This window comes from Camelina sativa, chromosome 4, assembly GCF_030686135.1.
Source record: "Camelina sativa cultivar CO46 ecotype springtype chromosome 4, ASM3068613v1".
NCBI lineage: Eukaryota > Viridiplantae > Streptophyta > Magnoliopsida > Brassicales > Brassicaceae > Camelina > Camelina sativa.
In genome coordinates, this window is record NC_141883.1 from 21624972 (window position 1) to 21652760 (window position 27789).

The 27789-nt window shown below is 36.2% G+C and overlaps 1 non-coding gene and 3 pseudogenes across 2 annotated transcripts; 1 reads left to right on the forward strand and 3 right to left on the reverse strand.

The window, feature by feature from the left end:
* The first annotated feature begins 101 nt into the window (after nucleotides 1-101).
* On the forward strand, nucleotides 102-8499 carry LOC147946058 (uncharacterized; annotated as a pseudogene). The gene is made up of 10 exons (XR_015596978.1): nucleotides 102-590; nucleotides 667-870; nucleotides 928-1017; nucleotides 1113-1214; nucleotides 1297-1551; nucleotides 1629-1667; nucleotides 1749-2048; nucleotides 2155-2305; nucleotides 7890-8117; nucleotides 8231-8499. The product of XR_015596978.1 is annotated as an uncharacterized LOC147946058 (transcript).
* On the reverse strand, nucleotides 4275-4381 carry LOC147946059 (small nucleolar RNA R71). Its single transcript, XR_015597912.1, has one exon. It is a non-coding gene; the product is annotated as a small nucleolar RNA R71 (small nucleolar RNA).
* A 10020-nt stretch (nucleotides 8500-18519) lies between the features above and the next one.
* LOC104783992 (putative methyltransferase PMT19) lies at nucleotides 18520-27512 on the reverse strand (annotated as a pseudogene).
* LOC147946060 (uncharacterized) lies at nucleotides 21707-23741 on the reverse strand (annotated as a pseudogene).
* Nucleotides 27513-27789: the final 277 nt, after the last annotated feature.

Consider the following 27789-nt stretch of genomic DNA (forward strand, 5'->3'; position numbering starts at 1 on the left):
GTTAATTTGAGTCTATATTTGATTGGTTTCGCATGACTGTTTGAATTTTTGTTTTTGGATACTTGATCTGTTTTTGAGTCTATATTTGAGTTTCCCTCTTAGTTTTACAGACGTAGCAGATGGGTAAGGGGAAAAAGGGTGGAAGGAAAAGGAAGACCAACGTACAAGAAGAAGAACCTGAATTCGTTGGCACCATATATCCACATGACACGCAGCCTCAAGACACACAGGTTGATGAACAACAACCGGATCAGACTGTGATAGATAGTCATATGGTTGATGAAGCTGCTAAGGACGTTACAGAACAAGGAGCCGATAAAGAGTCAGCTGCTGTTTCTAAGGATGCTACATCGTCAGTTCCGCCCCAGACTAAAAAACACAGAGGACCAACAAAGATGAAAGATATTGCCAAGGATCCTAATACACGAATAAAAGTACAATTCAATGAATTTGGAGAACCATGTGGAGAAGGATTGATTAAGTTGTCTTCCTACTTAGGTACCTTGGTAAGAGAACATGTTCTTGTTGTGAAAGATGATTGGAGGAAAATTGGTGAGGAGCTGAAGACAGTTCTATGGAAATCTGTTCAGATATTTTAATCACAATCACAATTAGTTTGCTCTAAGTACTCTTATCTTATCTTTTTCCTTTTTTACTTTATTGTACATACGGTTTGAACTAGATGGAGAATATGAGAAAGCGCTTGTTTTGAAGCAAATGGGATGTTTATGGAGGGCCTCTAAGTCACGTTTGGTTAATCAGATTAGAAAAGCTCCAAACAACGTAGAAAGAATGAAGCTACGACCAGACAATATTCCTACGGCAGAGTGGAGGAAGTTTGTCAAAGAGAAGACTAGTCAAGAGTTTAAGGTACTAACTTGTACTTAATTTATCTTCCACATAGAGTGTGTTAATACTTTAATATAGTCTGTTAGTGATTCATACAAGGAAAGAAGACGTAAGCAGATTCCTCACACATGTAGCCGTAAAGGAATGGTTAGATTGGCCGAAGATTTAGTAAGTGTCAGTCAGTGATTATCAATATATTTTGGCCACCAGTTCTGACAATGGTTTCTTAATATCACTCAATGTGTGTTATTATAATTACGCAGAGAAAAGAGAGCACAAATGAAGTGACTAGACTGAATGTGTGGGTCAAGTCACGAACTAGAAAAGATGGGACAGCAGTGAACACGGATGCTTCTGCAAAGATTGTAAGTCATTTCTTTTATGATCCTCCCTTCTACGTTTTTCATTATAATTTACCTCTACAAACATAAGTCCGACATTTAATAGGAAATGGCAAATGAGTTCGTTCTGTCTGATGCTCCAACATCATCATCATCAAACCCAAAAAAAGACACTCTTGCTCAGATATTGGGACCTGATAATCCTGGACGCCTGAGGGCAATGGGTAGAGGAATGAGTATGACCAAACTTGCTTGTTTCCAGATGAAAAGCAAGTATGTAACTCAAATGCAACAGACCCAAATTCAGTTGCAGCAGCAGGTCAATGAATTACAAGATGCTCTTGCGAAACTGAATAGTCGTGTAAGTCTGGAAATCCATATCATTAGATTAATGGTCTAAGAAAATGGTAACTAATTACATTCCTTCTCATTTTACAGCGTCAATTTTCGGAAGTTGGTGAACATTCAGCACCAAGAGTAAGTGTTAATATATAATGAGATTTGCTGAGGTTGTTCACTGAATGGTTAACAGATTCTAACTATTATTTACCTTTGTAGAGTGTAAACCAAAAACCGCAGCCTAAGTGCATTCTGTATGATTGGTCTGGCTCTAAATTTAAAGTAGCCGAGGGTTCTATTCTGTCTTTTGATCACATGGACTTCGTCAACAATGTACCGTTGGGTCCTAATTCAGTGAAGGTGTTGGTTGAGACGGCTTTTCAAGAAGATGCATTTCTTTGGAGACCTGCGGCAAATATGTTTAGTATTAGTCAAGCTGTAGGAGAAACTATTGCGTGGCCTCAGGATTGTGTTGAAGCTATTGAGCAAGAGTTAGGACCAAAAGACATTCCGCCTAAGGTAATGTTTTCTTAATCTGATTGATTATACTTAGGATTTGATATCTACGTTTTAGTGTTCGTAAATCTAGTAATATTTTCTATATTGGAATTATTTTGTTTAACAGAGCCCAAATATAACTTCCATGAACAAGTGCAAACTTCTACATTGGCTATCAAATGATGATAAACCTGTTGCTGAAGGTCGTTGGCAGACTCGTGATCCCAAAGCTTTGGTAAATGGCCTTCCTCTTGGACCAAATGCCATTAAAGTTTTTGTCGATTGATATGTTACGGTTTTGACTCACTTTGACCCCGTTTATTTGATATTTTTGTAGTTGTTTGAGTCCTTTTCAGGTTATAATAAGAGGCTAGGAAGCTAAAAGCAAGGATTGGAACAGCAGGAGTAATCGGAGTAGAAAGGAGTTGAATTGGAGCAGAAAAGCTGATTTTAGACCCAGGAGCACATGCTCCCGATTTCCGAGCACATGCTCCCAACTCTACGGATTCATGACGACACGTGGCAAGCATCTAGGCGCCGATTCCCTGCCTAATTCCCCTTATTTTAGGCGATCCTTTGTGAGAGAAAGAGGGCTGAGATCGCTTTTTAATAGGAAGATTTGAATTTGGATTCTTTCCTTATTTTTCTCTACTTGTATGCTATTTAACCTAGGGTTTTTAGGAGAGAAGATATACTTTTTCTTTTTGGTTTTTGAGCGACGTTTTGTGAGGGAGAGGAAGAGCGGCTACCTTGTGAAGCATTCTCTGAACCCTTTTTATTTTTATGTCATTGAATTTCTCATCTTTTGCTATGATTCATTTCTCTATGTCTGAGTAGTTTTCTTTGCTAGATTAGGGGTTTCAAAAGGGGTTTCATGGGTTAGTAACAGAACACAAATAGGGCTTTATATAATCGATTGTCTTCACTATTGTTAGACTTAATGCTTAGGTTGATTTGATCACCCAATCTATGATTCTAGGTTTATCTATTCATCAAAAGTGTAATAGGTTGCTAGAAAAGACATTAGTGGGCAAATTATCCTAGACCTGTGAAAGTTGATGTGTAGGTGATTTGTGAACTTATCATTCCTGTTCTTTAATGCTTGTCTGCGATTCTGGGCTCAAACGACAGTTTAGGGTTTATGGACCGCCGAGCATGTGCTCCGGATGTCTGAGCATGTGCTCCGCATTTTCGCACAGAATCGATCAGATAGAGTTATTGATACCACGACAGTGGATCAGTTTATATTTATGTTTGAGTTCTAGACTGGTACTTAATCTATGCCCTGAATAGTTGTTTAGTTGCTATCTCTGAAATTCCCAAGAATTACCCCTGATCTAGTGTTTTCATTATTGCCTTTTTGTACCGTTTTAATCGCGTTACTGTTACCAAACAAACCCAACTTTGAATTGTCTTAGCTTGAAATTGAACCAATAGAACCATAGAGTAAAACTTGGTCTTCCTGGGATTCGACCCCTAAGTACTACTTCTTTGCTGTGCACTTGCAGTAGGAAAATAGGGTTTAAAACTCTGTGTATCAAGTTTTTGGCGCCGTTGCCGGGGACCAAATTTTTACCTTTGGTTTTCGGCGAAATTACTAGACTAAGACCTTACTGATTTGTCTTTCTGCTTCTTCTTTGCGTGTGTTTCAGGTGCATGTCAAGAAGATCTACAAGAAGAAACAACACCGAAGAACTAGTCGCATTGTCAGCCGCAGAGCTCTCTTTGGCAGAAAGAACAAACCGCAAGAACAGAAAGTTTCAATCCGTCAACATGGGTGACAACATAAACAATGAGGATATGGCTGCCGAGTTGCAGCAACTTCGACAACAGTTGGGGCAACTGCTCCGTGCTCAACACGAAAGAGCCGCGCCACCGCAACCGTCCATTGGGGACAAGGACAACCCGCATGTGTCCTACACCAACCGAGCGGCGATTTTTCCTCCCACCATCCCGAACCAAGATTTTGAGATCAAGCCACAGATGATCTCTCTAGTGAAGCAGCACCTATTTCACGGTCTCCCAGCTGAGATTTCGATGGACCACATCGAGAATTTTGAGGAGATATGTAGCACCACTGGTTCAAATGGGATACCGCCAGACTTTCTTAAGTGCAAGCTCTTTCCCTTCTCTCTTGCGGATAGAGCTTCACGTTGGCTGAAGTCATTGCCACCTGGGTCTCTGACATCATGGGAACAGTGTAGGTCTGCGTTTCTGGACCATTTCTACACCAAGGCTAAGACCGCTGCCCTGAGGAACAAGATTTCATCGTTCCAACAGCACACTGGAGAAGCCTTCTGCGAGGCTTGGGAGAGGTACAAAGAGTACTGTAGAGAGTGTCCGCACCATGGATTCAGTGATGAACAGATTCTGGGCATTTTCTATGATGGAGTTAACTGGGACTACAGAAACGTTCTCAACTCGGCCAGCAATGGGGATTTTATGACGAAGTCTAAGGAAGGAGCATATCAGTTGATTGAGAACCTAGCTGCAAGCTCCAGCAACAAGGCTCCTGAGTATGACAGGTCCGTGAAGGTCAACAGTGTCGATACGCAAAAGATTGACGAGTTGACAGCCAAGGTGAACCTTCTTCTGAAGGGGAGCCAGAAAAATGTCCATTTTGTCGATGAGACCGGAGACATGCCGCTAGCTCAGGAGATTTGTGATGGAGAGGATGAAACGATGGAGGTTAATTATGTGAGTGGGCAAGGTTTTGTGCAGAACAAGGGTTTCAACCCGAACTACAGAAGCCATCCGAATTTGTCCTATAGAAGCACCAACGTGGAGAATCCTCAGGATCAGGTGTATCCGCAGCAAGGAGCTCAGAATCAGATGGGTTATCAGAAAACCTTCTCAAACAACTTCCAAGGCAAACAGTTTGTGCCCACTCAAAACCGTTTCCAAGGGGGGAACCAGCAGGCATATACAAGCGCTCAGCAAGCACTGCCTTACACCAACCAGCAGTTGGGACCTTCATCTGCTAGCAGCTCTCAGGATGAGCTGAAAAACATGATGCAACAACTCTTGGTGAATCAACAAAAAGCTTCAGTGGAAATCAACACTAAGGTCGATACCATGTACAATGACCTTAATGGGAAGTATGAGGCAGTAATGTCACATGTGAAGAAGCTTGATGTTCAGGTTGCACAGACTGCTGAAGCCGTGAAAAGAACTTCTGGGACTCTGTCCGGAAAAGGGGAAGCAAACCCGCGGAACGAGTATGTCAATGCGATTGAGCTAAGGGGAGGAAAGAAGTTACCCCCTAGAGAAGCACCATCCGCTAGGATTGACAAGGGCAAGGGTATTGCTGAAGAATACCTTCCTCAACATGCTGCTGAGACTCCACCGTTGAGTCAAAAAGAAGCCAAAGCATCCGGCGAGCATGTGCTCCCACCCAGCGAGCACGTGCTCCCGACTCCCGATCAGACCGTTCCTACTGAGGTACCTCCTGCACGCGTGTACACCCCTAGGGTTCCTTACCCTGTTCCTCCTAAGAAATCTCACAAGGATTTGGAGGATGCAAAGTGCAAGGAGATGTTGAGAGAATTGACGGTAAAACTACCCCTAGCTGATGCTGTTCAGATGATACCTGCTTTGAAGAAATATGTGAAAGGGTTAGTTTCTGGGAGAATGTCAGAGGAAGAGGACGTGATGATGGTTTCAAGAGAGTGTAGTGCTGTGCTGCAAAACAAAGTGCTAAAGAAGAGAGATGATCCAGGGCGATTTGTCTTATCCGTGAGAATCGGTAAAACGATTTTTGCAAACTCCCTCTGTGATCTAGGTTCCAGTGTGAACCTTATGCCATATTCAGTGGCTAAAAGGCTGGGATACACGAAGTTCAAGTCTACACGGATTTCGTTAGTATTCGCGGATAGATCCACCAAGCGCCCCATAGGAGTGTTGGAGGATTTACATGTCTAGATAGGGGACACGCTTATCCCAGCAGACTTTGTGGTTCTGGAACTTGAAGAAGAACCACGTGACCCCCTGATCTTAGGTAGATCATTCTTATGCACGGCTGGTGCGATTATAGATGTGCAAGGGGGAGCGATCGATCTCCAGCTGGGGGATATGATCGCAAGGTTTGAGATGAATAAGCTGCTCAAGAAACCTATGATAGATGGTCAGACTTTTGTGGTTGATGATGGTTCAGAGGTTGCACATGAGGTTACCGATGAAGTTCTCACTCTCGACCCGTTGGAGGTTGCCTTGACAAAGGCAGAGGGTAAGTATGGATTCTTGAATGAGGAAGCTGATGGTTTTACACGCATTTTGGATGCAGGTACACGGTTCTAGCAACTGGTAGCTTTCGCCAGCCTAGACGATGAGAACCAATCAGAGGAGGAATCCGCCGAGGGAGCACCTGCTCCAGATCCCGGAGCACATGCTCCGGTAAAGTCAGCGGACGGTCCTTGGAGCGAGTTAAGAGCTCCAAGGGTAGAGCTAAAACCACTTCCAGCCGGCCTAAGGTACGCGTTCCTAGGTCCTAACTCTACATACCCCGTGATAGTGAACTCTGAAATAAACAATGTAGAGACCGCTTTGCTCCTTTGTGAACTTAGGAAGTATAGAAATGCTATAGGGTATTCACTAGATGACATCCCAGGAATCTCACCAGATTTTGACTCACTTTGACCCCGTTTATTTGATAGTTTTGTAGTTGTTTGAGTCCTTTTCAGGTTATAATAAGAGGCTAGGAAGCTAAAAGCAAGGATTGGAACAGCAGGAGTAATCGGAGTAGAAAGGAGTTGAATTGGAGCAGAAAAGCTGATTTTAGACCCAGGAGCACATGCTCCCGATTTCCGAGCACATGCTCCCAACTCTACGGATTCATGACGACACGTGGCAAGCATCTAGGCGCCGATTCCCTGCCTAATTCCCCTTATTTTAGGCGATCCTTTGTGAGAGAAAGAGGGCTGAGATCGCTTTTTAATAGGAAGATTTGAATTTGGATTCTTTCCTTATTTTTCTCTACTTGTATGCTATTTAACCTAGGGTTTTTAGGAGAGAAGATATACTTTTTCTTTTTGGTTTTTGAGCGACGTTTTGTGAGGGAGAGGAAGAGCGGCTACCTTGTGAAGCATTCTCTGAACCCTTTTTATTTTTATGTCATTGAATTTCTCATCTTTTGCTATGATTCATTTCTCTATGTCTGAGTAGTTTTCTTTGCTAGATTAGGGGTTTCAAAAGGGGTTTCATGGGTTAGTAACAGAACACAAATAGGGCTTTATATAATCGATTGTCTTCACTATTGTTAGACTTAATGCTTAGGTTGATTTGATCACCCAATCTATGATTCTAGGTTTATCTATTCATCAAAAGTGTAATAGGTTGCTAGAAAAGACATTAGTGGGTAAATTATCCTAGACCTGCGAAAGTTGATGTGTAGGTGATTTGTGAACTTATCATTCCTGTTCTTTAATGCTTGTCTGCGATTCTGGGCTCAAACGACAGTTTAGGGTTTATGGACCGCCGAGCATGTGCTCCGGATGTCTGAGCATGTGCTCCGCGTTTTCGCACAGAATCGATCAGATAGAGTTATTGATACCACGACAGTGGATCAGTTTATATTATGTTTGAGTTCTAGACTGGTACTTAATCTATGCCCTGAATAGTTGTTTAGTTGCTATCTCTGAAATTCCCAAGAATTACCCCTGATCTAGTGTTTTCATTATTGCCTTTTTATACCGTTTTAATCGCGTTACTGTTACCAAACAAACCCAACTTTGAATTGTCTTAGCTTGAAATTGAACCAATAGAACCATAGAGTAAAACTTGGTCTTCGTGGGATTCGACCCCTAAGTACTACTTCTTTGCTGTGCACTTGCAGTAGGAAAATAGGGCTTAAAACTCTGTGTATCATCGATGCGGTCAATGAACCTGAGACATTTCTTTGGCGGCCAACATAAGAACTCTCAAATCTTCATGACTCTTTGAAGTCGTTTGTAGCATGGCCATTCAACAGAGTTTTAATCGAAGATTTAAGTACAGAGGCACCAGCTACAGCATCTACTGGCACGCAGTCACAAGGACTCACTCCTGCAGCTCCTGTGAAGAGTTCAAAACCACTTACACAATCTCCTTCAAGTTCATCTCAGCAGGTAAATTTCAACGTTTTTGTTACTTATAAAATATGTTATGATCGTTAGCACTGATGCCTTCGTAAACCTTGCATATTATTTATACTATGCAACATACTTCTCCGAAACGGATTGTCAAGGAGGATGAGAAGTGCAGACTGCTGGACATTACCGGTCAGAATAGGGTTGTTGCAGAAGGACGCTGGTCTTCAAACAACCCAGAGCAGTTAGTGCATTTTGTTCTCTTGGGTCAGAATGCAGTTCATATGTGGATTGATGTAGTCAAGGTGCCTGATGCGAAGGTTTGGAGGCCTAATTCTGCTATTGAGTGTATGGAGGATGCTATTGGTACCAATATAGCATGGCCTGAAGAAAAAGTTGTCATCATTTGATGTCGAGTAAGAACCGTATGATTTTCTACTTTCGTTGTTGTGGCAAATGCATGAGACTTGTGTTCTTTTGTTTGGGATTTATGGAATTGGATCGTATGCTCATTGTGTATCATAACAATGTTTGATATTTTCTATTCTAGAATAAAATTTCAGCTTTATCACAGGTTACTTTCAAATTGTAACTTCATTTGAATATGCTATATAGGGAACGGTTAATAGTAATCAGAAGATAAACATAATTGATCGTTATAGCAGGTAGATGAAGTCATTGTATACTCACTTAGTAGCACATAATAAAAGCTACAACTCAGATACAAATAGCTCAACACTGATGCTAAGATAACTAATCAAATGGTATTAACATAGAGCTACTAAAAATTAAATCATTGCAAGAAAAGATAGCTACGTTTACCGCATATATAGCAGGCATAAAATATTATTATATATATAAATATAGCACGATATATGTGTTATTAAACATTGTAATATAGCATTTTATATATGTTATTAAAGGATACCCTACAATAGCACCAATCCAGAAACGCTATTGTATATAGCCCCTCTATTATAGTGTCTCATTTAATAACATTCATGAAAACGCTATAATAACCATTTTATAGTGTTAATCGTATGCTATCAATACCCATATTTCTTGTAGTTCATTCAGCTTAAACCATTCAACAGACAGAATTACTGGAGGAAAGATTTCGTAAAACATTACTCCCATCCTGGCCTCTCAAAGTGGATCGATTTGTGACCATCGAACCCTCCATGCTACAAGTCAGTAAGCCTATCAGTAAAGTATCGAGCCAACTTCACTAATCACTATACAAAACTTGGTCTCTTTGATTCAACTTTACAAAAAAAAATTATCGATCAAGCCCATAAAAAATTTGCATCAATACTCATACAGTACCATTACCATTTTTTAAAATAGCAGTTGAAAAGATTGAGAGTATAGTTTTTTTAGAGTTGCTTGTTAAAATTTAATTAGAAATGCATATGCATTTTAATTAATTTATGTTAATAAGTTTTTTTAATTAGCTTTTCTATGTGGTTAAGAGTAGAAAAAAAATTTGAAAAAAATTGTTGACATAACTTGACATTAACTAACACACATGTCACAATCTCATTTATTACAACTTTTACACATATCGATCTGTTAGAGGATCCAAGATTTACATAAGAATCTAACGATGTGATTTATGGTTATATTTTATAAAATTTAATATTAATATTTAATTTATAGATTTTAGAATTAAGTTAGATCTAGAAATATTGAAGATAAATTCAATGTCACAAAAGTCCCAAAAGAAAAAGCATAAAGAGTAAAAGATATTTTATGGTTAATTATGGAAACGTATCAAAATAAATATTATAATTAGTAAATAAATTTTATTCAAGTAATTATGTTTATTAATATCATTTTTCAAAAAGTTTGGATTTGATAGTCAAGACAGGTCAACTATAGTTAGTAATATATTAAAAATATATAAATGTTTATGAAAAATAAATGTTTAACACTTTATTAGGTAGCCACATTATCATTACGCAAGATGTCACACTCATATGAAACACAAAATATATATATATATATATATAGATAATAATAATAATAATTACAAAAGTATTAAATTAGTGCCCATTACAAAGTAGTCGTCTCTATTTAAGGGTGTATCGGGTTTAGTTATCATCAATTAGAAACCATTCAGTCGTAAATCATTTCACTACAAGTGAAAAAATATGACGATGCCGATAAATCTTCCATCTGATTTGCAAGAGGAAGTTCTCTCTAGAGTTCCAATGAAATCTCTTGCAAGGTTTAGAGCTGTGTGCAAGCAGTGGAACACTCTCTTTGTAGAGGACAGGTTCCTCGCGAAGCACTATGGTGAACATCATTTTCTAATTGGGACTTGTTTTGGTGAGATTACTTCTCTGGACATTAAAGACAATACACTCAGCCCCGAATGGTAGTCCATTTCGCGTGCGATTACGATTCAAGTGCGGGTGCGATGTGATTTGGGAGCGATGCGATTAGGTAAAATTGTGAATGGGAGTCCGATTCGGGTGCGATGCGGTTATATCATATTTTTGAATGGTAGAGCGATTGGGATACAACTTGAGTGTGATTAGAAAACAAAATTACTAAATTAACCTTTAATTATTTTATCTTCTATTTTCAGTTTCCTTTGACATTAATTTAATTTATAATATATGAATATTACTAATATATAAACATTTTTTGAATTAGATTTATACATTAATGATATATGTAACTAAATTTCATTCTAAAATAAAATTATAAGTAGATAAAGTGATAAACTAATATAATTCTGAACAAACTGTCTTTACAACAAAAAGAGATTTTAAAATTCAAAAAAATTGTAGAAGGAATGAAACACAATTCTCAAAAGAGTTTGTCCACAGCTATTGCCTTGAGGACATCAACTGCAGATCATGACGATATTCTTAATCAGACACAATCAATACCCAACAAAGCCATAAAATGGTTCACACTACTGTACAGATAAAAACTAAGAACATCTAATTCAGCTCGTTCATTCACAATCATAAGAGAACAATCTCTAGATAAAAATAGTTAGGATACTCACATCCGACTCTCTCAGCATCAACCATACGGAGATCAACAGGAATCTCAAAAGTGAACTATGTAGAAGCATGAATCTCTTTGATGTTGTCACTCATCTATAAACAGGGTAAACATACAAAAGTAGATTGCTAGAGAATAGGTGCTAAGGTTAATGGCTAATTATATTTTCTACAAAAATGTATAAGGTTAAACTTAGACTTACTTTGAAACGAGTTTTTTTGCCCGTCATTCTCTCTAGGTATTCTATCTTCTTTATCTCGTCCAGAAGTGTCATGAAGATTTGTCGTCTCTGTTCATTTTTTTCAAGAAACACAAGGGCAGCCCAATACAACTCACCTTGTTTGTTAAGAAATACCATCTGTTCAAGCACCTTAACACATGCAGCAGAACTGTACGTATAAAAGCTCTCTCTACCTCCCATAAAAAATCTTCCCTGGTCCTCAATAAGATCTAAGACTCGATCCCACTGATTTTCTTTGGACTGCTTTCTAGATGATTTAGGTTGTTTGGATCTTACCCTCTTACCATTGTTATGAGGTTGTTCAGAATTTTGAGCTTCGGGAGAGTTGTTAAGCTCAATATCTTCAACAGAATTTGTTTCAAAAGGCAAATGACTTGCTCCATCATGGTGTTGCAAACCATCATCACCAACTGAAATTGTCTCCTCAGAAAAAAGTTGTTCAATAAGTGGAATATCTCTTATGGGATAGTTACAAAGAGTTTTCGCTTCAGGTTTTTCCTACAATGGAGAGAGACAAACAAAAACATTAGTCTAAAATAGATTATACAAATAAGTTTACTTTAGTTAATAGAATGTACCTTGATTAAATTTTCCCACCAAGAAAAAGGCATTTCGATTGCTCCAGTTTGTTCACAGAATCTCAGTTCAGATGAATCAGGTATAACCCGCTTGTATGATTCATGTTGTCTTTTAACGGTGTCTAGACGATTCCTGAACTTGTCATATTTCCAGTCTAACCCAAACCTTTTAAAAAACTCAGCCCTAAGGTTCATCCTACCAATTTCTGTTAAGCATTTACTTTGCCAATTCCCTTTCCTTTTCTCTTCTACACAGATTTCCAAGTGCCCACGGGCCAAATTAGGCGGCCACTTAAATCTTTTCCTATCAGTAGTTGGATCATCTATAGATTGTTCCGATCTATGTTGCTTTGTCATTTTCTTAGCTTCTACAACTTATGAAAACAACATTATTAGAATCAAAAGACACAAATTTTGAAGCTTTAGACATAATTAGAATCAAGAGAAACAAATTTTGAATCATGATACTGTAGAATAGGTCCACAATATAATATTAAAACCAATACCCAACATTAAAAAGAAGTAAAGAATTTATTTAGACATTTAGTCGAACACATGGTATGCAATATATATCAAATTTAACCTACTCAATCAAAACATTATAAATCCATTACCACTAAATTTTTTTAATGAATGTCAATATCAGTTACTACAATTTTATGATCAAAGATCCTTAAAACTCAAATTTTTGAATTGGTGAGAAAAGTAAACATACCGATTAGAGCATGAACGCATCAAAAACACGACAACAATGATGAAGAGGCACTGATGATGGAGAAGATGACGGTGACAGAAGACGGTGGTGGCTAAATCGCCGGCAATGATGGTGGTGGCTGAAAATCACCGGCGATGATGGTGTTGAAGATCCGACAACGATGATTTAGAAAAAAATGTTTCATCAAATATGTATTAGAGTCTTTGTAATTCTTCCCTTGAATAAGGGTAAAATTGTAAATCATATATTAAATAAGACTTTGCCGCACCACAATCACAGCTCGAGAGTGTGATTCGACGCCTTTTATATTTTTACTAAACTCATCACGGTCTGCACACACCTGAATCATGTCACAATTGAGCCGGAAGATCATTCGTTGGTGACCCTGTGATTAGGGTTGTCACACCGGAGCCGTACCGGACTTCCATTCAACCTCTTATACTGCTCCAAAACCTTTCCGTCGGAAACATTCGTCCAAAAAAGTTGCAACAATACATTAACGTGTATAAGATAGGTCACTGCGACGGTGTATTGTATTATGTATTGAGCAACCAAATTTTAGTTTGGAACCCATTATTAAAACTTTCAAGATGGATCGAATGTGACTGCAGCGAATTTTTTGAGCTAGATGAAGCGTCCGGCCTTGGATACATACGCCGATCATCAAGTATCTATGATTACAAACTCGTAAGGTTTCGATGTCCTCGTAACTCCAAAGGTAGACGTACAACGGTTGAAGTCTACGAATTCACCTCTAATATGTGGAAGACTATAGACATTAGTTTTGATTGGTTCCTTAGAGTACCACTGGCGAGTGTCTCTTGAGAGGAACTCCTTACTGGATTGGTCTTCGAGAAGACAATACGGCTTTTATACAAAGTTTTGATTTTACCAAAGAAAGATTTGAACCTTTGGATCAACTACCTTTTAAGTATGTTGAGGATAATTTTATTGCACTAGATATTTTTAAGGGAGATCGGCTTTCATTGTTACACCAATGTTCTACAACAAGGGAGATAAACATATGGGTGAAAGATTGTATCATGTCTTGGACCAGGTTGATGACCGTGGATATACCAGAACTTCAGGTATTATATGAACGTCATATAGTTTTGCCGGCAGTTTATTTTGTTGTCAAGGATAATGAACTTGTCATATCTGCTATAAACAGTGAAAGAGGATTTCTAGACATTTACATTGTGAGAAAGAAAGACTTCCAGAAAATTGAAACATACTTGGGGTTTTGTGTTTCTATTGCATGCAAGTATCGCCCGAGTCTAGTTCGGCTTCCGGGGTTTTCGAAACAAAACACGAGTCCGATAGGCCAATGGAAAGAAAACGATCTAAGTAGTTTTGTAATTATTATTACTTTTGGTTACTCCGCTTATCTATTGTTCCATTTTCCGTACGTGATGCTCGTCGCGATCTTCACTCACCAACATTTGAAAATTTCCTCTTTCTCGTTGTTTAAAATTAATACCTGCCCTGGAATGTTCTAGTTACTTTCTTCATATTGTTCTCCCTAATAATGTATTTCCTTTAAATTCATATGTTCTTCGTATTTTGTTTTGTGTTTTATTGTTAATTTATAATATGAGTTCAAGCTTTCTTATAGTCATTGTTTAGAGCCATGTATACAAATTGATCGTATATTTTAACAACTACAACAGCTCTTAACTATTCTTGACAACTCCATCTTAACAAAACATATACTTCCACCTGGGCCTAATTTATCCGTAGCCTATCAGAATAATGGCGATTGTATCTTTGAGAAGAATTCACTGGATTGGTCTTCAAAAAAAGTATACAATGTTATGATTTTTCCAAAGAAAGATTTTATAACCTTTGATCACCTACCATTTTAGTACGAACTTTTTGATTAAGCTAATAATTAATGAGTGATATGACGAGACTTTCTTTGTTTTCTTTTTTTTTCTATCGGTTTACAAGTTTTCATTAATTATCTATCATCGCCCAATACACACTTTACATGTAAGAAGACACGATTGCAATTGTCTACAACTTTATGTGTTGTTCACAGATTGTCTAGTATATATGCATTCTATATATATAATATTTTGAACGCGTACATGCATGCGTTATGTGGATATACCGTACATATTTCTCATGTGCATACTAACTATGTCTTTAGAAAAAGAAAAAGAAAAAAACTATGTCTTTACATTTTGTTTGGGTACTACATAATTACATATATACAGTGTATATAAATCTTTTATATTGTGCATTGTATATTATTTATTAGTTATTATCTTATACTAGGAAACATAGGAGGACAATGTTAATGAATGAACAATAGCCTTGTTTGCAATGTCAACATAACTGAGAATACAAATCATAATAAGAAGTGAATGCGTAAAGTAGAAACAAGAGAAACATACCGATGTTGCGATGCATCAGTCCAAGTCAATCTGTTCAACTTATCCGACTCTTCATCCTCACAATTCCTGAACGAACGAAGAAGCTTACGAGTAGATCAGACGCCGTTAAGACTCCTTTGAGTCTTCCTTCACAAAGCAGCCGACTAAACGCCACCGTCACAATAACGTCGTTACGACTTTACTATTTAATTTATCTCTGGGTCCATTAATTTATAGTAACATCTAAATGTTCCTCTTAACGTTTTAAATTGTACAATTTAAACCAAAATTAACAAATCTCACAAATTGTTTTTAGTAATAATGAATTTTTATTTAACTAAACTGTCTACAATTTGTATAGTTCCATGATCAAAACCATTGTTCTCGTCTCTATATATAGTCCCATTCCTCAAGGAATTATTGAAGATTTAGTTTTTTCAAAATGACTTAAAAAGTAATTTGATAATAGAATTTGTGTTAGCTATTCTCTTCACTCTTTTACCTTTTTTTCTCACATGTTTTACCGGGCTTTAATTTTATGATAGCAAGAGATTTTACGTGAATGATGTAAGAGCTATAAATAGATTTAACAAAAACAAAGGAAGAAGTTAAATAGAAAAATTGGTGTTTGGTAGGGGATATATATTGTGGTAGAAAACAAAACCCAAATATTAAAAGCCTGAAGTTTTGTATGGTCACGATCAGTGTCATCCATATATATATAGGGTTGAAACCTCGTAGCAGTTAGATCAAATCCGTCAAGTTCGTCGTGTTTCACTCATCAGCTAGCATTTATTAGTTGTAACGAGTAGAGCATTTGTCTAATTAGAATACCACTTAAACACTATATATTACCAAAACCCAATCTTATGGAACAAGTCAGTTTAGCTCATCACAAAACCTATAGTTTCGGTCTTGGTAAACATAATATATATATATATATATATATATCCTTGGAACACATTCACTTAGTTAGTAAATTTACTATTATGACTCTTTTTTACCATATATGGATATTAATTGGGTACTAAACAAAATTTGGAAGTCATTACTAAACTCATAACATATATCAATCGCCAACAAAAAAACAACAACAAAAACTTTTAAAATAACTGTATACTAGATACTAACTCGCGGAAAAGCGCGGACTGAACTTTTTTTGATGAAAATTTGTAATAATTTATTTTGTTATTATGTTATTTATAATAGTTTGTGATTAAAAATTTGGTTTGATTATATTATAATTTTTATATTTAAAAATTTTTATTGAAAACCTTTCAGTAAAACATTTGCATGTAATGAATAAATTTGTTTAAACCTTTGTCAATTAAACGCAATCCTTGCTATAGTTGTAAAGTAAGTAAAAATATATAACTAACATGTAAAAATAGCAACTAAATATGGCTAGTGAAGGTTCTGAAAAATCTCTTTGAAAACAACATTCATTTATTTTTTCTGTGGTTTCCCTTTCTTGTCTGTAATAAGCACCTTCAAACCTGCTTTTGATTTCATGACCCTAGACATTGCCCCATAGAGTTGTCCATGAGAAAAAAACCGGTCTTGGCAAATACAACCCTACAGAAGATAAACTCTGGTCTTGGCTTTTGTTGTTGGTCAAAGCAAAAGCAACTGAAAAAGGAAATTGTCTTCGACGCATCTTGAAAGGCAACCTAGTGTCCAATAGCGATAATAGCATCCTAGGAATAAGCACAATGTGACCAATTCTAGTTCCTATAATGAACCTAGCTTCTAAAACATGATCAGCCATCTGAGTTATTTGTAACCTAGTTCCATTCATCAACCCTCCATTTGGATTTATATTTACATCATTACAGGGCAACATATCTCAAGTCTAAGACTATGATTTGGTAATCCCGATACTTTGATAGTATTCAAGAAATCTGGATTATACACTGGATTTTTTTATTTATTTTGTTATAAGAGTCAATTGAATCATAATTTAGATAAACTCTCTCTTCACTTATAAGCAAACCAGTAAACAAAACAAAAAAATAGAGGAATGACAATCTTATTTCAGTTACGAGAATAATTGATGAGATATTAGTTTAGTAAATGGATATTTTTTGGAAAGTATATTATTTATTTTTCTTCTTCTCTCTCTATTTGAAACTGAGTAATTCAAACAAATAAAATAAAATAGGGAAAACTAACAAAGAAATTGAACTTAATTTGAAAACAATTATCTGTATCTTTTTTTTATAAAAATAAGCATTTAATATATTTAAATCTCAACTTAGTTTTATTTTTGTAAAGAATAGTGGCTAAAAGATAGATATAACTTTTAAAATAGATAAGATACTATATCTATATGTTTTATTTTTATTTATTAATTTTTAAAATTTAAGCTGTGAAACAGAACTGTTATATATTTTATTTGATTAGATTTTTGATACAAATTTGAAGCCTGAAATTTTTTTGATAAAATTTGTAGTTGTAGATTTTATTCCATTAGATTTTCTAAAATCTTAGCTATTAATTTTTTTTTTAAGTATGAATTAGTTTTGATTCTAATAGATTTTTTTCTTTTACTTTTCTACTATTTTTTTTTGATGTTTCCCCGATTTTCGTTTTTTAATTAATTATATTTATTTAAATTAATTGATTAATTTTATTAAGTTTTTCTAATAGCAATTGAATGTAATTTTTTTACACATTTTAAGATTAGTCTCATATTTGTACTTCTCAATTAATATAGTAAGATACGTAAGAAATGAGCTAAGCATACATTATAATTACATCAACATTTGGAGTTTCATACTACGATTATTAGGTATACACACTTAGAAAACATATTCTCTATCTTAGGAAATATGTTCGTATAGAGAAGAAAGTGGTCATTGCTTCAAAAGCTGGAAAGCGGAAGTTAACACATCTCTTCGATCTTATTGGTCTTATTACTAAATTGTGTTATGTTGTACATTAGAGAATCACTTTCATTCAACTAATTTCCATCTTTTCTTTTATTTTCTTCCTTTACAAAAAAAAAAAAAAAAATACAAAACCAAATCAGACACAACATTACATGCTAAAATGAATAGCAACTTGTTGAAATAAATTCATATAAAACTTAATTTACAGTTTGTATACCTAACCCCTAATTTCATCAAAAAAAAAAAATCAAATCAAAAGCATATGGAAATCAAATAAAATAAAATAATAAACTTATCCAAGGTGGTCTTCACTCAGCTTTTTGATGATGTTCCCCAATATCACCATACTCTTGTTAATAAATGTCCTCTCTTTCTTAGTAGTGTTTGCAGGAGAGAGACCGACTACATCAGAAGTCTTTTGTCTACTCTCGCGGCGGACAATATGAAATCTAAAATCATTATAAGTTTATTATATAATTGTCTCCAGGTCCATTAAAATGTAAAAACATCTAAATGTTCATTACCTTTTTAAATTGTACAATTTAAACCAAAATTAACAAGTCTCACAAATTTTAAAGTAGTGTAATAATAATACCAAAATAGTTTTTATTTAACTGAATTGTCTACAATTAGTATAGTTCCATGATCAAAACCACTATTCTCGTCTGTATATATAGTCCCATTCCATCTCATTTGATCGATTATAGCCTTCACTTTGATAAGAACATCAAAACGGTTTTGTATTATAAGTGCACCTTCTGGTCTAAGAATCCTTTGCATCTCCGATAGTATATCACCATGTCACATCTATTATAAGAAACAACAACTAAAAAATCATTATACATTTGATTACAAAATGTATACAGTTAAACTTCTATAAATTAATAATGTTATGACCATTACATGTTCTTAATTTATAGAAATAAATTAATATTATTAATTTACACTATTATTAGTTTATAGATAATTGTTTAAATTTAAAAAAATTATGAATTGAGAAAATTTTAGACATGTTATACATTTTATGGTTTTGAAACTCAGTTTTTAATATTTAGAAATATTATTGACAAGAAATTACAAATACTATAAACAAATTCAATTATGTACATAACATACATAAATTCAAATTATGAGTGTAATACTATCAATTATTGTATTTTAATAGCCTATAAAACAATTAAAATGAAAATGATGTATATCTATAAAAAAAAACTTAAAAAAAAATTAGCTACTTTTATGAAATGTTATAAAGTATTTTATTTTTTTATAGTTTGAAAATACAACATAACAGTTATTTTTTAGATATGAGCTTTAGGAAAAAAATCAAAATTTTAAAGCATACACTATTATATCAGCATATATATATATATAATGTCAATTTACATGATCATTAATTTATGGTATTATTGGGATCATATTTTACATAAAAAAAATGTGGGAAATTTTCAAAAATATTATCCTGTTGTCTTATCATATTTATTAATTTATTAATTTATTTTTCATAGAGGTTTTATTTATATCAAAGTTTTCAAGTGACCGACGGATCTTACTTGTCTACGTACAAACTGAACACACCATTGGCATGAATCAGATCATATGTTCGAGGGTATGTAGAGAAAGCTTCACACCTGAAAAAAATCGAAAAGAAGTATAAGAAGGTCCAGTTAGATGATATATGAACCTTTTGAGTGTTTTACCAGTTCATGTAAGTTCCATTGAGACCCCGATCGTACACAACACCGAGTGTATTTGGTTTGAGATCAAATGGAACCACATTCATAACCCACATTGGATATTTGTTCAAGGCTGCAGCGAAACCGCCTAATCCAGCGTTCAAATCCATGATGTTTCTGTATTTCCCATTGCTGAGAAACTTTAACTTGGTGTCATAGCACAAAACTCTTCTTTGCCAAAGGTTAGTGTCAGCTTTGAAGCTGGCAATAGTTGTTCCCTGTATCGACCCGGTTTTAATACGTTGAGGCACGTGGTTTAGTCTCGCCGGCCAGTTTCTGAGAACGGTCTTGTGTGTGTCGTTGACATCTGCAAGAGGAGTGATGCACGGCTTCATCTCTTTGTACCTATTATCACAAAAGATGCAACTTAATCAACCTTCCAGCTTCTAAAAATGCAGAGGAAAACGTAAAGATTTGGAGAAAGTAAGGTCACCATGCAGCATCATGATCATTAGAAGAGCAGAATCCAGGAAACTTAAAGAGCTTGTAGCCTTTGTCTACACTGCAAATGATTAGAAGGCTTTCTCCATATGACAATCGGGTAACTTTCAGCAATCTTCATCCAACAAAGTCTTCTAAAAACATCATTTAGTTGCTCCATCTGGTAATGCAACTCCTTGGAATCTCTCTTCTGGTTCTTGGATTTAACCTTTGATGTTACTGGTGGTCCAGACAGCACCCAACATCCATTAGGACGTAGGACACGATCCACCTCCATCAAGTAAAGCCCATCTGGATAAAATGTTCTCTTTTTCAGTATCAGAAGCAGAGTAAACCAAGCAAGGGATCCAAAAGACAGTGAAATAAATCAGATAAACATGTGTATATTATATACACGCACCATAAGCAGTCCAATTGACAAGGCATCTAGAACAATGGACCATGTCGAAAGACCTCGACGGGTAAGGCAGCTTATAAGTGCTTAGAACACTGAGCATAGCAGGGAGTCCACGTTCTAATGCAAACTGAACTTGAGCCTCGTGTATATCCCGCGGTGCAACGGACATTGTTAAAATGTTATAGTTCAACGGAAAGGCTCCAAAACTCGTTACCTGACATTCGAGCACAACAAAATACAAGATAATTCCATAGTAATCGAGAGTACTAATACTCCAGTATAATATCAAGAGTAGTTAAGTTCTGGTTCTTATTCATGTAAGAACTCACACCACATTCAATATCTAGAACTGTACACCTGATACTCCCAGAGGCCAAAGGCAAAACACTCAGAATCGCATCAACATAGTCCTTCACACCACCGGGAAAGGAAGTCCCGCCTCCGGGGAAAACAAAGCGGTCTCTTTCAAGCCTAACCCAGTTCTGAGACTTTTTAAACTCAGCTAGCTTTTTTAATGGAATGTTCTTGAACCAAGCATAGCTTCTACTTTCAGGCCACGGAAAAGGCGTTTTGTAGCCAGAGGGCTTTTGGACCAAGCACCTGAACTTCTCTTGAGCCAAGTCAGGACATTGCCTCTCCCTCCGGTAGTGTCTCTCAATGCTGTATTGTCGTGCTGTTGATGGATCGTGGCAGGTCACACAAACAGTCGCAAAATTTGTTGGTCGCAATATGGTTGCTTATTTGCGACGGATTTAGGACTATGTAATATAGTCGTATATTAGCGACATTTGTGTGACCGTATATGGTAGTTGCAGTTTCCGACTAAACTGCAATCAAGTCTATTTGGGGACATTTTTGTGACTGTATAGAACAGTCCTAACATTTTTGTGATTGTATAGAATTAAGACGGTTTTGGGACTAATGTAAGAGTCTGTGTTTAGCGACTATGTTTGTAATTGTATTGGTCACGAAGTAGTCACATTTTTTGAATTGGTTTGGTCACAAAGTAGTTACATTTTTTGAATTGGTTTGGTCACAAATTTGTCACGGTTTAGCAATCCTAAATATGATTAATTTCGGATTTTGAAATAATATTAATCAAAAAGAATGATGATTTAAGGTACTAATCATGCAAACTTATCATCCTAAACAAAAAGATCCTCCAAAAAGTATTCAAAAGCAAAACAAGTTCATAAAAAAAAAACAGGGAATTGCAACACATTCAGTTGGAAGCAGTATTAGAGGAAGGGGAATTGGCAACTGGACTGGAGGCTGGTGTGGTGCCTGGTGTAGTGCCTCCGTCAGTGGGTTGTGCATTGGTTGCAAGTGCGGTAGCTGGATGGGTGGTTGCAGGTGTGGATGATTCAGGAGGAGAAACCATAAAAGCTTCAAACTCATGATTTTTTTCTTTCATGAAGAGGAAAAGCCTCTTCAGCTCAGCTTGAGACTCTCGGTGTTCCTGATCACGCCGTGCATTCTCAGCCTCGTGTTCAAAAATCTTACGCCGAAGTTGATCTTGAAGCTCCCCAATAGTTGATGGAAAAGCGCTTGCATAACTCTCTGTCCTTTTCCTTTTCTTTAGTGTCTCCACAAGTGATCCAAGTCCAAAAGGGTTGCCTTTGTGGTCTGTATGAGTACACTAAACCAAGAGATAAACATTCAGTAATCATCACAGACTAAATGAAACCAGATTTAAAAAAAAACAGACAGAAACGAATTTACCTGAAGGAAGATTTCATTTCTTTCATCAAGGGAAAGATTATGATGTGTTGAACTCTCTCAACCATCTGGACCATCTTCCTCCGTTTCAGCTTGTCTCTCTTCTATGGTCTTCTCATACGTCTCAGCAACCTGTTTGGCTTTCTGATCCACAAATGTTCCATCCGGACGAGTGTGTGTTTTAAGAAACACTTCCCCCAATGACACATGACGCCCCAACTCTTCCTCCTACAATGATAGTGAAACAGATTAAATCATGGAAATATCAGAAAAACTTTGAGCTGAATTCGACAAAAGAGAAGTCTTACCATCTCTTGATGAATTTGGACAAATGATTTATGACCAGCTAAGTGTTTGTGCACTCCAAGACCTCCACGATCAGAGTTTCTGCACTGTGAAGCATTCTCACTCTTCTCAATTGCATCAGGGTGTTCCAATGTTCCAACATAAGAGGCCATAATTTTTCACCAATCCATGGTGGTTGTACACCACTCCTCTTAGCTTGACTGACAATTCCTTTCATCCTTTTCTTGGCTATCTTCAAGAAACCTGCTTTAACGAGCTCAGTAATGCCGATATTCCAATTGTTCCGCTACAATAACACAAAACATAGTTAGCAACAATACCAAAACATAGTTAGCAACAATAACAGAAATAAGGAGTAAACCTTACCGCAAATGTCCTGAAATATCGCTCTTGAATGGGCAGTGGCGTAACCTTCCAACTGTAGTAAGGCCCATCAAAATTTCTCCTCAATATTCCAGAAATCGCTCGAGACAGCTGACCTTTCTGCCGGTTAAACTTGTTACATAAAATGAGTAAGTCTACTACTAAATATGGACTTGAAACAATTGAAACAAACTATTGAATATCAAACAACAACCGAAACAACCGACACTTAAAGCAACAACTATACTTATTGAATATCAAACAACAACTAGAATTATTGACACTTAAAGCAACAACTACAAACTTAGACTTACTAAATATCAAACTTAGACACTTAGACTTGTTGAATATCAAACAACAATTAGAAACTTAGACTTATTGAATATCAAACTATTGAATATCAAACACTTAAAGCAAAAACTACACTTATAGACTTATAGACACTTATAGCAACAACTACAAACACTTATAAACTATTGAATATCAAACACTTAAAGCAACAACCTCGCACTTATAGACTTATAGACACTTATAAAGCAAAACCGAGTAAGCAACCTAGTAATCGACATTTGGATCAAAAGCAACCGAGTAATCAACAACTACACTTAACTTCTACACTTCAAGAAACTTAAAGCAAAAGCAAAGGAAAGAGTTTTATACCATAGCGTTTCGACGCCAGGGATAGGATGCTCAGACAAGAGTGGTAGTCGTTCTCGACCTGGAAGTCTTAGCAAACCATCCAACAGATCTTGGTGGTAATCGAAATTTGGATCTTGTTGCTCTTCACCATTATCTTCCTCTTCACCATTATCTTCCTCTTCACGATTAGGGTTTTGTTGCGGTTGATGAGGAGGCAGTTGCTCCGGTTTATGAGGAGGCACTTGGTGAGGATTTGCCCTCCGCGGTTGATGAGGAGGCGGCTGATGAGGAGGCAGTTGGTGAGGATTTGTCCTCCGCGGTTGATGAGGAGGCAGTTGGTGAGGATTTGTCCTCCGCGGTTGATGAGGAGGCGGTTGATGAGGAGGCAGTTAGTGAGGATTTGTCCTCCGCGGTGGATGGGTACTCGGCGGTGTAAGTTCCCTCCGCGGTTCAGGATCTTCCCTCGACGGAAACTGAGAAGGTCGAAGCCTTACCCTTAGGAGGCATTAGATCGAAGGAGAGGAAGGAGAGGATGGAGAGAATTGAGTGATTAGATCGAGAAGGAAAGGATTGAGAGATTAGATCGAGAAGGAGAGGAAGGAGACGATTGAGAGATTAGATCGAGAAGGAGAGGATTGAGAGAAGGAGAGGATTGAGAGGATTGAGAGAAGGAGAATTGAGAGGTTTTCGAGAGAAAACCCTAGATCGAAATGGAAAAGAAGGAAGAAGTGTTTAATCGTTTAATGGGTTTGCCTAGTTAATAACGAAACTACGTTGCAATTTCGTCGCACATCAGTCGCATCCAAAATAATTGGGGGGGAGGGGGGGGGGGGAAACGCCAAAATTAATTAGATTAATTCCACTAGTTAAGTGGTGGGAAGATATACCGCCAAAACACGGTAGCAAATCAGTCGCAATGTGTGACTATTTTAAGACTACCTTACTAAAGTCACAAAATAAAAATCTTGAATTCTACAAATTATGAACAATATAAATCACTAAGAAGAACTCATAGTAGTAGTATAAAGTACTTGTAATAGTAAGATTTAGTAAACCAATGTTTACATTACTGAGTTTTGATTTTTCTTCATTGGAACACATTCTTATAAAAGAACATGTATTGAAATTTAATACTTTGAGAAAGTTATTATTGATAAGGTGAGCAAAACAAAGCATAAACTTCAACCTAAACATGTAGATGAATCTCAAATGTGAAATTTTAAAATAAAAAATAAAGAGAGTGGCTAAACAGTCTTAAAAGAGTAGTTAAATCAGGTGTTAGTCGCAAAGTCTTCAGATATTTGTCACAATATAGTCGCAATTTGTGACTACTTTGTTACTTATTAGGGGTAAAAAAAGTGGACGCAAATAAGTCCTCTTTTTGCGACCATCATTACCGACTATAGAGCTGGTCACAGAGTAGTTGCAAAATTGTGACCATTATGAGACAAATTTGTTTTCGACGCAAAATAGTCCTAATGTAGTCGCTTATTTGAGACCCTTTTATGACGTTTATGTTTCGTCGTTAATAAGCGACGTTTTTCTCTCCAATTTTTTTGTAGTCGCTTAGTCGTCGCAAATTAGTCTCAAAAACGTTGCTATATTTTGCGACTAAATATGTAGTCACAAACTGTAGTCCCAAAATGCAGGTTTTCTTGTAGTGATCCGCGAACCGGAATCCAGGTTTGGGAGGTGCATCGGTCGATGCATGCTCGGTTTCGAGCGGACGAGTTTAAGTTTAACGTTGAGTTTTGAGGTTAGGAAAACCCTGAAAACGTGTATAAAAGGTATTTGTCGTTTTGTGGCCGAGGTTTATCCACTTTTGAGAGAAAAAGAAGAGAGGAAGTGTTATTAAGCGTTCTTGGTGAGATTCTTGGAGTTTGGTGGCTGTTCTTGGGAGATCTTAAGCTAGAAACGTTGTAGGAGCTTGCTAGGAGCGTCGATCTTTCGTTTTAGAGTCAGATTCCTCTTTGGCAAAGGTAAGTGCATGATCATGGCTTATCTAAGCTAAAGATTTCTCTGATCTGCTTGTTTATGTGTTTTATGGCTTGTTAGTTCGTTGTTGGGTCGCTAGAGGCTTTGGGAAGCTTTTTGTGGCTTTGGTTTGTGTGTTTTGGTGGTTTAGGGATGGAGATCCGGCGAGAAGCTTCGGGGGGAAACGGTGTTCGACATGTGCATCGGTCGATGCAATGCGAGGACGATGCGGATTGATCCAGAAGCATCGGTTGATGCCATGTGGAGGCGTCGGTCGATGCAATTAGGGATTTTATGCAATGTCGAGCATGCGTCGGTCGATGCAGTGTGTGTGTCGGTCGATGCAACTCCAATTGGTGTCGGTCGATGCATGGATTGGTGTCGGTCGATGTAGAGTCCTGGTTTGTTGTTGTTTGGTTATTGATTGTTGGTTGATGGTTAGAGATGTCTCTATTGCTTGTGTGTATAGTCCAGTAGATCAGAGGATTGCCTTACTGAGTGTTTATAAAATACTTTTGCATCTCAATTTGTGTTTGTGGTACAGGTAAAGGCAAAGTGTGATCGTGGATTCAAGGCGATGAGGAGAAGGCTTGATTGATTGTGGTCTAGCTATTGTTAGGTTGCTAGGTTAAATTGATAGAACATTGTAGGATGTTAGAATTGCTATTTGCTCGGTTGGTTATTGGATTATTTTTCAGTTGGATTTTATTTGATTATAGGAAATGTTTGGTTATCCGCCGTTGATGATTTTTGTTAGGTTGATAGTGGGTATGAGACCGCTAGAGAAGTATTATTATTATTAAAAAAAAACAGGAAGGGTTGTTTCACAACTCTAAATTGAACGATTGCAACTTTACAGAAAAAAAACCATTACAATTAACAATCGCAACTTTTTGTAAAACACACATAAATTTTCTACAGATTTTTTTGGAAAATTATCCAAAAGGTACGATTGAAAAATCACAACTTTTAGTGCCATTTATTCATATTGCTATTATATATAGGTATTTTCATTAAATTTTTATATAAAAAATTAACTAAAAGTTGTTAATTAGATTCATCATTTCAAAAATCTTTTGTTAAATCAAGAATTGGAGGAATTTTTTTACTTTTAAAAGAATGAATGCTAGAGAATAATTTAGAGAACTGTAAAACCATTGGGATTGAAATTTTTTATTATTTTGTGTCATGAAGAGAAAATGAAAACAGTTCTAATAGATAAATATATATAGATTTCAAAAGATACGAATATTCGAATAAACACAACTCTACAATGAACAATCGCAACTTTACAAAAAAAAACCGTTACAATGAACAATTATAGCTTTCTATAAAACTTACCATTTAAATTTTCTATAGATTTTTTGAAAAATTATTCAAAAAATACGATTGAAAAAACACAATCTTTAGTGATATTTATTCGGATTGCTATATAAGATTTATCTCAAGCGTGTTGCTCCCCTTCTTTTTTTTTTGCTTCTGAACAAGAACATAAATTACCTTTATCAATTTTGGTTTTGGAATGTTTTTTAACATAGGGAAAATAAAATTTAATTAGACGACTAAAGTAATGAATTACACAGCTAGCATTGCCAGATTTATATATTCCGTGTACTTCCACTACACGTTTTTACTAGTTTAAAAAAGTTGTGAAGTGATTAAGAAAAAAGACCAAAAAAACAAACAAACAAATTCTACAGCTATAAAATACATATTCTCTAACCTCTAGCTGTACATATTCTTTTGCTTCATCTCAATAACGAGTTAAAAAAGATGGCTTTGAGGACACCTACTCTTGTTTGTTCGACTTGCTAATACGGATCTTTATGCACTGAGGACACAAGATCGTGGAGGTACATTAAATTATCATTTAATTACGAGTTAGTCAAAATATACCTTGGTTAATCTTTTCCATCAGGAAAAACTTTTAAGACAGCGCAATTCAAATGAGACACGCACATGCATGTCACGGCTCGTTTTATTAGTTGCAAATCAACTAGAGTAGTCCACACACATTACTTTCCCATCGACGTCTACACATTGAAAAAATATACATAAATAGTAATCCAATTGAATTTTCTAATGCAAACCATGTACTTAATGGTAAGAATGAAGATTTGAATCGTTACGCTTAAAGACCATACATTATCATATGTTTTCTTGTTCTACAAACCGTTTAACCGGATTCGTATCTTGTTTATTAGTACTTGTAATCCTATTTCAAAAGTATATAAAACCAAAAGGAAAGTTATCTATTAAGTTACTAATTTTAATAGGAAATATGTGCAATTAATAAGAAAAATA